The following is an 11,651-nucleotide window of genomic DNA, read 5'->3' as shown; positions in this document are numbered from 1 at the left end:
TAACTTCCCGTAGGGTAAGTTATAGTAATCGCAAAAAAATCGAAAATGAAAATTTTTATATATCTTTACGTTTCAGAGGTTTCTGAACATTTTGGCATACCTTAGAAAAAATGGATGTGTGTGTGTGTGTGTGTGTGTGTGTGTGCGTGTGTGTATGTATGTGCGGATACAAATTTTCGTCGACGATTTCGGGAACACGGATCAACCGATTTGAATAATTCAAAAAACATTCGATTCGTATTGATAAGGAGACGTGCTGATTAGTTTTTGGCGAAGACAGGTCTAGCCGTTCCGGAGATACGGGGCAAAAAGTGCCGAAAACGGTAACTCAGTTTTTAAGAGAACGGAGCGTCCGATTTTAATAATTCAAAAAACATTTTACTTGTATTGACAAGGTAAAAAATTGATCAAATTTTCATAAAGGCAGGTCTAGCGGTTTCGGAGATCTAACGAAAAAAGTAAAAAAAAATGCCATTTGGCGGTCATCAAAATGATCATTAGACATATGCACATCAAATTTTCAGATATTTTATAGAGATTTTAACAATAAGTATAAATTTTGTTTATTTTCCTATGGGTTCCGTATCAATGTTTACCCGTTAGACAGCGAGCCGCGCTTACGCGCTTTATATTTTGTCTCTATGCAGTTAAAGCAGTACGATGCTTTGAAAAACAAGTTCAGATCTTCCAAAATATGTCAAAATAAAGAAAACATTTTTTTTTTCAAAAAAAAAAAATTTAATAATTTTTTTTTTTTTTTAAAATTAAAAAAAAAATTTTTTATAAAAAAAATTTTTTTTTCAAAAAAAAGTAATTTTTTGCCCAATTTATAGTTTCTCAAAAATCTTATTCTTTTCGAAGTGAATTTTTTTAAAAAATGTTAATCGGTTTTAAAAAAAATAATAATTTTGGGTACGGGAAGTTCCAGCAATTTGCCTTAAGGCACGATGCCCTAATTGCCTTAAGACAGAATTCCACTTACAGCTAGTTATGTTTAAGCTCTAATATATGTACATATTTATAAAGATATATTCTAAATAATCATTTCATGTTAAATTATGTATGTTATTGTCTAAATAAACCTGAATGTTACAATGAAAACTAGTTGGTATTGGTATTTTGCCTTGAGGCAAGTTACATGAACTTCCCGATATGTGTAAATAATCGACTTAATCCATGAAAAATAAATTAATTTATGAGTGATTAAAAGTATTCCAAGTGGATTTATAACACATAATATAAAACGAACAAACTCGTTAACTCGGAATATTTTCTAAGAGCAAATTTTCAAAAATCAACAATTTTTATAATTGAACCAGTTTCCGTAGGACTTTAATGCTTTAGTATGTTTATTAAGATCAAGTACTCTATCGTTATACCAAGTAAATCGTCTAATTTAAATTTTAACAAACGCCAAAGAAACTACTCATTTTCTCAAACTTTGATGAATTTTTAAAATTAAATTACTTGTCGTAAGGCCGCAATATTTCAGAAAGTTCTATAAGACCATGATATATATCGCCAAAAAAAGTTCCATAAAAATCAGCACCAATTTTTTTTCAACAGTTAATTACAAGAAAACGGCTCGGTAGATTAACCTAAAACTAATCAGTATCATTCCCAACTAATATCTTTCGAACAGTTTTTGATTTTTTAACTTCCGAAGGAGAAGTTTATGTTTTCATCCGATTCGCTAATTTTATGTTTTCTCGACGTTTCAAGCCATTCTGAATCGAATGAGACAAAATTTGGAAAAAGTATGTGTGTGTGTGTGTGCGTGTGCACACACAAATTTTTTGTCGTAAATCGACGTTTTCTCAAAAATTTAAAAGCCATTCGATGTATCTCGTTAAGGACTGGCGTTTATTAAGTTTGCGCGACGATCATCCACGCCGTTTCTTTGTAAATCGCAGAAAAGTGAAAATTTTTTTGTCCTCGTTTTAGCTCGCAATTCTGAATCGATTTTGAAAATTCAAAAACCGTTCGAAAGATATTGGTTGGGGGATCGTGCTGATTAGTTTTTGGTAAAGATCGGCCGGGCCGTGTCCATTCGCTATAATTTATTACAACAAAATTTGATAATGCTATTAAGTTATGATAAATAATTTGATATAAATATATGGTAATGGTTTGTTTCTTGGATCAACGTAAGAATGCAATAAAAGATAATGGAATGTTTAAAGTTTTAATTTCACTATATTTGAAATCAAGTTTAACAAAACCATTATTTTATTGTTGCCATGCGATTATCGTCGTACAATATACGTATTCATTAAACAGGTTGCGATTGTAATGCCTAGTGTAAAGTTGTAAGTGAAAAGTTAACTATTTGAAGAACGATAAAATAATTTAGTCTTCAAAACTTTGCCCGTTTATATTGTTTCTCGCGTTAGCACAACCAGCACATGCGGCTTACAGTAGTTATTTTGAAACAATAGACGGTCACTCGGTTATCAAATATAATATAATACGTCAGTAGGAACATGGGAATATTGAGATTTTACACGTGAGAATATTTATTGAAATTAGCATGCTTCATAGAAGCGTTTATAATTTATTTAGTACGGGTTCGTTCCGTCAAAACATTTCGATCTGAGAGATGTAACTGATTTATGGACATATAAAAAACTAGATATATATAATATCTAACAACATAATTTACTTCAGCATAATTCGAAAAGTCAATAAAAATACAATATTAAAGAATTTATGAAAGTTTGATTCAAATATTTTTATAATGTTCAAGTTCTAAATTAAATTAAAACTAGCTGTAAGTGGAATTCTGTCTTAAGGCAATTAAGGCATCGTGCCTTGAGGCAAATTGCTGGAACTTCCCGTACCAAAAATTATTATTTTTTTAAAAACGATTAACATTTTTGAAAAAATTTTACTTCGAAAAAATAAGATTTTTTAGAAATTTTAAATTGGACAAAAAATTACTTTTTTTGAAAATAAAATTTTTTTAAAAAAAAAAAATTTTAAACAATTTTTTTTATAAAAATTTTTTTTTGGAAAAAATGTTATCTTCATTTTGATATATTTTGGAAGATCTGAACTTTTTTTCAAAGCAATCGTACTGCTTTAACTGCATAGAGACAAAATATAAAGCGCGTAAGCGCCGCGTCGCTGTCTAACAGAAAAACAATGGTACGGAACCCATAGGAATGTAAACAAAACTTATACTTATTGTAAAAATCTCAATAAAATATCTGATAATTTGATATGCATATGTCTAATGTCTAATGATTATTGTTGACCGCCAAATGTTATTTTTTTTAGTTTTTTTTACTAGATCTCCGAAACCGCTAGTCCTATCTTCATGAAAATTTGATCAAATCTTCATCTTGTTAATACAAGTAAAATGTTTTTTGAACTATACAAATCGAACGCTCCGTTCTCTTAAAAACTAAGTTACCGTTTTTGACCCTTTTTGCCCCATATCTTCGGAACGGCTAGAATGTTTTTTGAATTATTCAAATTGCTTATCCGTGTTCCCGAAATCGTCGACGAAAATTTGTATCCGAACACACACACATGCACGCACACACACACATACACACACACATACATCAATTTTCTCCAAGGTATGCCAACATATTCAGAAACCTCTGAAACGTGAAGATATATAAAAATTTTCATTTTCGATTTTTTTGCGATTACTTACCCTATGGAAAGTTAATTATAAATAAATCAGTTTATGATCTCCAGAACATTAACAATCGTCATTTCATTTCGAATCAAATTCCAAAAAAAAAATAGTTGCCAAATTTACACAAAATTGAAAAAGTGCTCCCGCATAGTCACAGTCTAAACGCATTTGCAAATAATTCTGTGCGACATTTTCACTTATACTGTGCTCAGTTTGGCGGCATTTTCATATTTTTCAATAATTTTCACAAAATTGGAAAAGTGCTCCGGTACACAAACAGTCTAAACGCACTTGCGTAAACATTTCTACCAGAGTGGCGCTTAGACTGTGCTTAGCTTGGGTGATTTTTTGAATTTTTAGTCCAAAATTACAAAAAAAATTTTTGAAAAAAAATTAGAAACAAAAAATTTTTTTTTCCAAAATCAATTGTTTTGTTGTGAAAAAAGCAGAAAGATCTTTGAATCATTTAAATCGGACGCTTAGTTCTCTCAAAAACAGCCATTTTTTTTAAATTTAGCTCTGTAACTCCGAAACCTCTGGGCCTACCTTTGCCAAAAACTAATCAGCACATCTCCCTATCAATAGGAATCGAATGTTTTTTAAACCATTCAAATCGGTTGATCCGTTCTCTCAAAAATTCGCTTTCTATTTTTTGCACTCTTTGCTCCATATCTCCGTAACGGCTGGACCTACCTTTGCCAAAAACTAATCAGCACATCTCCCTATCAATAGGAATCGAATGTTTTTTTAAACCATTCAAATCGGTTGATCCGTGCGCCCGAAAACGTGGACGAAAAAACGCGGACATAACAAAACACACACACACACACACACATCCATTTTTTCTGAGGTATGCCAAAATGTTCAGAAACCTTCAAAACGTCGAGAAATGTAAAAATTTTTGATTTCGATTTTTGGACGATTACTATAACTTACCCTACGGGAAGTTAATAAATAAATTAGAAGCGACTATAGTAAATCAATTGCATTAGCACATTGAAAAACTTAGGTTTCGTTGGCGTAAAGAGGGAAGTGTCGATTATGGTTCATTATCTATTTCTATCCATCAGTTAATCAGAAGATACAAGCAAATATATTTTAAGAAAGAGGGTAAAGCAAGCAAGGCTTAAAAGTTCGAGAGTGGAAAGATCCACAACCAATATTTCAAAGGCAAGTAAAGTGAAGAATGTTTAACAACAATATTTAAAAGTAGAGAAAAAAAGATGTATACGGAGCCATGACCTTAATTCTTACGACGTCGCTATCAAGTGAAAAACGGCAATTTTTAAATCTTCTATTTAAATATTGTACAAAATGTATTGTTAATTTTAAATTAGATTCAACAGTTTTTTTTATATGACCTTTTTAAAAGCTTACATGTAGGTGGGTCGTGAACAATAAAAAATAGTAAACTGGTGGTGTATGGCCTCCTGCTTTGAGGCAAATTGCTGGAACTTTTCGTATCTTATATTATTTAATGGAGGAATATTTAATGTTTTAAAATAGATTATTATAAATATTGTAACTTTCAACATTCTATCTTTTATAAAATTTAAATAAACAAAACTTCATCAATCGGATTTTAAATGAAGAACAGTGTCAAATATTTCTAAGTATTATATTAAAATACGAATTATTTTCGATATTAAAAAAAATTTGAAAATTTAAAATAAAATTCTTTCCTCAAAATGAATCGTTTCGTCAACACAAGCAGAAAGTTTTTTAAATCATTCAAATATGATGCTTAGTTCTCTCAAAAACTGCGATTAGTTGTACATTAAGCTCTATATCTTCGAAACGGCTGGACCTGCCTTTGCCAAAATCTAATCATCACTTCTCCCCGTCTCCTCATCAATAGTACTCGAATGTTTTTTGATCAATTCAAATCGGTTTTTTTTGTATGCCCGAAATCGTCGACGCAAAATTGTCTCCACACATGCACACTCGCAACACAACACACACACATTAATTTTTTCTGATTTTGAGGTATGTCAAAATGTTCAGAAACCTGTGAAGCGTAAAGATATGCAAATTTTTTTTTCGATTTTTGACCCATTACTATAACTTACCCTACGGGAAGTTAATAAAATATTAAATTATGGTGGAAAAAGCAATTATACTAGAAATAAGTTAAACTAGTGGGGCGCATGGCATCGTGCGCAAAAGCAAATTGCTGGTACTTCCCGTACCAAAAATTATTTTTTTTAAAAAGATTAATTTTTTGAAAAAAAATAACTCTAAAAAATTAGATTTTTGAGAAACTATAAATTTTTAACAAAAATTTACTTTTTTGAAAAAAAAATTATTTTGAAATATTTTGAAAATTCTGAACTTTTTTTCAAAGCAATCGTACTGCTTTAACTGCATAGAGACGAAATATCGAAGCGCGTAAGCGCCGGGTTGCCGTCTAACGGATAAACATTGGTACGGAACCCATAGGAATGTAAACAAAATTTATACTTATTGCTAAAATCTCTATAAAATATCTGATAATTTGATGTGCATATGTCTAATGATCATTTTTGACCACCAAATGGCATTTTTTTACTTTTTTTACTAGATTTCCGAAACCACTTGACCTGCCTTCTTGAAAATTTGACCAGTTTTTTATCTTGTTAATACAAATAACATGTTTTTGAATTATTCAAATCGGACGCTCCGTTCTCTTAAAAACTGAGTTACCGTTTTTGGCACTTTTTGCCCCGTATCTTCGGCAAAAACTAATTTTTTGAATTATTCAAATCGCTTCATCCGTGTTCGCGAAATCGTCGACGAAATTTTGTATCCGCACACACACACACATCCTTTTTTTCTAAGGTATGCCAAAATGTTCAGAAGGTTTTGAAACGTAAAGATATAAAAAAAATTTCATTTTCGATTTTTTTGCGATTACTATAACTTGCCCTAGGGGAAGTTAATAAATAGTTATGCCAACTCCGCTGGAGATCATTTCTGATAAAATACTAGATCACGTTTTTATATAGTATTATCTCTGTAAAAATGTACCCATAAAATTTTATTTTGCATTGGTTGAATATTGTAGCTATTATTTTGTAAAATTTCTTTAAAATTAAAAATAAGATTTTTGATCTGGTTGCCTGCTGACTGTCCCATTTTACCCTTCCTATGGTCTGAAAAGGATCTTTATGCCCCGACCAGGTGACAAATTTTTGAAAAACAGCATAAAAACATATTTCTACAATGATGAAATACCTGGGAATTTTACTGAGCATAGTCAAATAGTTGTTTGTTTGATATGTGCTATTTGTTGTGAAATAATTGGTTTTGTTTATTTGGATATTTGTGCCTACCCTACCGAACTACCCTATTTAAAAATTGGACTATGAGCAAATTTATGCATTATGCATTTTATTACTATTATTGTTCTTTTGTTTTTTGAAACCAAGGATTTAATATAATAATAACTTATGCACATTATCTATTTCTTTAATATTGATGTTTCAAATTGAGATGGCTTTCTCAACGAAATCTACTTTTCCCTACTGCATCTTTTTAAGGTTCTGATATTACAATTTTGCAACAACATTAGTTGCTGGTAAGGATTGTAAAATGAAAAGGTTTTTAAAACTAACGAAAAGTTTAGTTTTGGCGTGAACTGCATGGGTTTTGGAAAGCAAACCAATTATTGACTATTTATTTGATATCTTTTTTATTACAAGGCATTGATTGCTGTAATTCCGAGAAGGGTTTTTTTCACTTGGAAACATATGTTTTAATCTGTGTTTGTAAATTGTTTCAATTGGAAACATATGTTTTAATCTGTGTTGCTAGATAATACCAGGTTGCCCTTCGGGCGGACATTTGAACCCAGAACTTTGTGGTTATAAATACGGAACATAAAGCGTGCCACAAAACCTAAATTTACATTTTGAACAAAATTAACTAAAATTTAAATTGTTAACATTATTTAAGTAGTATATTAAAATATACTTAAATACTTACGGTTCCTCAAGGCTTATTGCAAGATTGCGCTATTCCTAGTTAAATGTTGTATGAATGCAATATAAACAAATTAATTTGAATTTAATAATGAATAAAGTTTCTAAATTCTTTAGTCCGACAATATTTTGAATATTTTTAAAAAGTATAAAATTTAAACATGTACTGGTCTCAAAAATATTTTATAATCCAATCTAAACTATATATTATAAATATAAATTAATGTTACTGATCTGTTAGTGTACTAGGGTAATAATTTCTACCAGCTTATCTTTTTTGTTTTATGTTTTTAAATTGAAAAGTTGAAAATGAAAATTTTGAAAATATATTTTGATTTTTGTTAAATTACAATATATTACAAGATTTTTATAAATAATATTATAAATTAACGCTAATTTGTTTAGTTTGGATTTTTATTACTATTTATAAAAATTCATTGATTATTTTAAGTAATTGTGTTCGAATTAGCAGACACCTTTGCAAAAATTATTCTAATTACAGTTTACATTTTTTATCTAGAACAGCAACCATTTCGCATGGCCTTCAGAATTAGACCTTATGCATATGTGTTTTGAGGTCTATGCTTTGCGTCTTCTGGTGTTTGTATGAAAAAATTGCAAATACATGGCAGCATGAAAAATATTACTATTCTTAAAATCTTTTAAGCTCAAAAGATATTAATATCTTTAAAGAGTTATAAAAGTTTTGTACATTAGTTAGAAATCTGGAAAGGAGTAAATAATTAAATTGATTTCGTAGTTACAAATGAGCTTTGTAAAATATCTGATAACTTGATATACATCAGTTAAATACTATTCATCTTTAGTTATCGTTTTATTCGTTTTTATCATTTTTTCCAGTGAGTCCAAAAAGTCTAGATACTGATATCTAGTAGAATGTTTCTACGTTTTAAACTGTTCAAATCTATTCTTCCCAAAATGGCTTAAAATTGCAAAATTGCTACAGGCTCATACGCACATGCATTGATATATCCTACAGTATGGTAAACTAATGACTATTTGAAATAAAGATAATTTGAACGAGCTTTAGGGAAGTTATTGAAAGTGTTAATTATTAGTAGTACTTCAGAATTGGCTCAATACCAGCTCAATAGCCAATATTTTATATTATTATTCAATTCCATCGGTTCCAGACATATTACTGGATTTAAACAAAATCACTCGAAATGCTTCGACTACGATAGAATTTTACTATTTTAATTTTATCGTATTATTTTATTGTCTGCTCATAGTATATAATTGAAGCAAAGCCAAGTAATTGAATATTCGTCAGTCAGTCTATTTTGTACTACTGACGGATGATTGTTGCAATTAGCATCGTTCAGCCGTTTAAACATACAAGATGATCGGACATGCCGTCAGCATCTCTGACATCTATTCCTGTTAAAGCGATCAGCCTTCAACGCTATTAGAAACAGCAAATATAAGTCGACTGAAATCTGACTGCTTTCATTTTACATAAGGATAAATAACAGTAAAATAAACGATCTAATATTTAATTATATATATATATATATATATATATATATATATATATATATATTACTTTATTATTTCAATGTTAATTAAGATTAAAGCAGATAATAAGTAGATGAAATTAAAATAGTAAAACTTTATAGTCATTATAGTATTTTGAGTCAATTCTTTTGAACATTCATTAATAAATAATTACAAGATTATATAATATATTTAAAACTTTGTCAACTACAAAGCAACAAGCGTCAACCAAGTGGCGATTGCATTTGAAATCTTAGAATTATAAAAATTATTTGATATTATAATATTATATAATGACAACATTTGAATAAAGTTAATTATTTTACTGAAATATTTAATAATGTTCTCTGAAAATAAAATTTATACCATGTTAAATATTTTTATACTGTATCAGATACTTACTATTATTTGTATAACCGTTACAATCGGCTTTAGACTTGCTCGTTGGTAGGCCCAGTCGACGGAATTTGTGTCAAAGTATGTTCCGCGTCCGCTATCTATTTTGAACCGCCTAATGTCAAGCAGTAGTAACATTGATTTTGGCATTGCAGCATCATAAAAGTTCATTACTATTACAGAAATTGTAATAATAAAGTTCAGTACATAGAGATGGACAACTGTTTGAGTTAGTTAAGTATTTTATCACAACAGCTCATAGAATCCGTAGGTTCTGATCGCTGTTAATCAATAAACAAAACAAAAAAACTAGCAACCTTCTTTGAATCTTAGTAATATTAAAAATCTAAATTATGTTTGGGATTTACATTCTGCATGTCAATATATTAGAATTTGTTTCGTTTTAATATGTGGTATTATCTCAAGGCGAATTGCTACAACTTTCGATTTATTGACTATGTATTATATAATTAATATGAATCATAATTTACAAAAAAATAAAAACGTATGAAAAAAACAACAACTTATACAATAAACAACTTCAGAATTGGCTCAAGACCAGGTTGTGTTCTGTAGTTAATCATTCATTAGTGCCACTTTGATGATAGACATATAATAAACAAAAAAAACACAAATTGTGCTCTTGAAGTGAAAATTGTCTACTACATGTATTAAAAACTTACACCATGAGAAGTTCAATTCGATTGCGATTTCAATATTTAAGCGACGACAAGTTTCTAACATTTGATTTTTTTTTTTATTCTTAGAGTTGTAAATCGTTATATTAAGCACAGTTAGATAAGCATGCTTTATTGCCAGATAATTTTAGTCAAATACTCGACTACATGGAACCATTTTCAACGATCGATCAAATGTCACAGTCGAGTCGTTATTTCAAGTTCACAATCTTCTGCGGTCGTATAGGTTTGTTTGATTTTTAAGTTAGCAAGTTGATAATTTGAAGACTTTTGCTTTTAGAACTTCCTACCTGATACTCACTGCTAACTGCATGCCAAATAACATGCTTGTACCACAATGTGACTTTCTGGCTGCCAGGCAACGAGCTATGTTGTGTTTTAGGGAATAATGATTGATATATTGTGTACGAGCTTAATGTTTACTATAATAAAAATATTGTTACAATTTGGTTAGCGCTATTCCAAATATTTTACTAGGTACCACGTCACCGAGCTGGTTAATTGTCAATAACAAACTAATTGTAAGTATGCAATGCACTTAAAGGACAGCAGAAAGCATCGTTCGTGGAATGTGCCTTCTTTAAAACAAAACTTTAAACATTGTGTATTAAAACAAAATTACATATGTAGATGATATACTATCTTCTAAAGATACTGTCTTACCTTGTTACCTTCATAGTGCAGTAAACGGAGAGGAAAAAAGGGTATAACCTCTGATTTTTTTTACTGTGCTCCGAATTGCATGAAATTTTGGAATTAGGTTCATCTTAACCTCAAGTTCAAAAGTGAAAACAATTCTGGTTCCGCCATCACCTCCCGGGGGGTTGCGACCCCTTAATAAATAAGTGGACATTAAGCCGTTTTATCGCTAGAAAACGTTTTTAACATTGAAGGATATAATTAAAAAATATTTTTTAATACATTTACCTTGCAATAAAACATTGCAGTGCACAAAATGGGTTTTGTAATAATTTTGTTCTTTATTTTTCGAACGGACCCGGAACAAACATGAGAACCGGTTTATGAACGGTTTTTAAATTCTAGCGTTCCGGCGAAAAAAATTTAGCACAACATTACTGTATATATATACACCTAAGTCTGTTTTTACACGGTAGATTGGTTCCAGAAGAAGCCGTGTAAAAAAAAACGTGTGTAAAAAAGACATCGATCTTATACAAAAATGGGTGATTTGTTCCTAATCTCTAAAACCTATTAAAAATTAGTGAAAAACAAGAATTTTTAGGGTATTCCCTAAATTAGTGCTATTCACATTTGCTTTGACCAGTAAAAAATTGTTTGTACGCGCTAAAGGGGAATTCACTTAAATCTTTTAAGCTAGTTTCGCAAACTATCGATACTATCGATGGTTTCAGACTTTTTTCTTTCATAAATAGTTTTTTGTGATATGAACATACTTCGCAAAAATAAATT

Source organism: Ctenocephalides felis, unplaced genomic scaffold, assembly GCF_003426905.1.
Source record: "Ctenocephalides felis isolate EL2017-DRISC unplaced genomic scaffold, ASM342690v1 CF-g0.4_SCAFFOLD_01492, whole genome shotgun sequence".
NCBI classification, from domain to species: Eukaryota; Metazoa; Arthropoda; class Insecta; order Siphonaptera; family Pulicidae; genus Ctenocephalides; species Ctenocephalides felis.
The sequence above is the reverse complement of the archived record's forward strand: the minus strand, read 5'-3'. Positions refer to the sequence as shown.